This window comes from Strongylocentrotus purpuratus, unplaced genomic scaffold (genome assembly GCF_000002235.5).
Source record: "Strongylocentrotus purpuratus isolate Spur 01 unplaced genomic scaffold, Spur_5.0 spur5_scaffold_2, whole genome shotgun sequence".
NCBI classification, from domain to species: Eukaryota; Metazoa; Echinodermata; class Echinoidea; order Camarodonta; family Strongylocentrotidae; genus Strongylocentrotus; species Strongylocentrotus purpuratus.
In genome coordinates this window covers 8,153,640-8,154,312 of record NW_022145605.1, presented here as the reverse complement: position 1 = coordinate 8,154,312, position 673 = coordinate 8,153,640, and positions in this window count along the sequence as shown.

Genomic DNA, 673 nt, shown 5'->3' with positions numbered 1-673 from the left:
ACCATCATTTGAAACAATTTTTTTTTGTTTTGTTATATTTGATAAGTCTTTATTGATCCAATAAATTTGTTACATTCAACATAAACATAATACACATATTGCTCCGGTTGTCTCATTTTCGCTCGCTAGAACATTGCCAGCACAAACTACTGACCTCTACCTCCTGGACGGATCATCGCCCATTCCCGCCTGTGATAACGCTTGAAGTGGGCTCGCACGCGCGGCGGCCATTTTAGACTTCCAAGAGCGATATGGCTCACTATACGTTACGTACTAAAAGGCTGTATTGTCTGACCGTTCATGAATATACATGTTTTTGCTTACCTCGGCAAAATGCTTGCCTCTACTAAATGGAAAAATTACGGTGGGGGTGGATGAAATGGACATAATGAACAAATCAGAACTGATCTATGATAATTCATGCTTCTTATCCTTCGTGTGCTTGACCTAAAACCTTACTTTCGCTTGGCAAACTGAGTCCAAAGTTCGACTTTTTTCACATGTGTATTATAGGCAATGACGAGCTTGCAACCTATTTTGATAAAATGACGGTGGGGGAACTTTCAAAAGTCAATGAGACATGAGGGTTCCGATGAAAGAGCTAGTGATAACGTACGTCGGGGTGGATGTGCTTTTCGTTTTAAAAAAAAAATGAATTTTTAACGATTTTTTT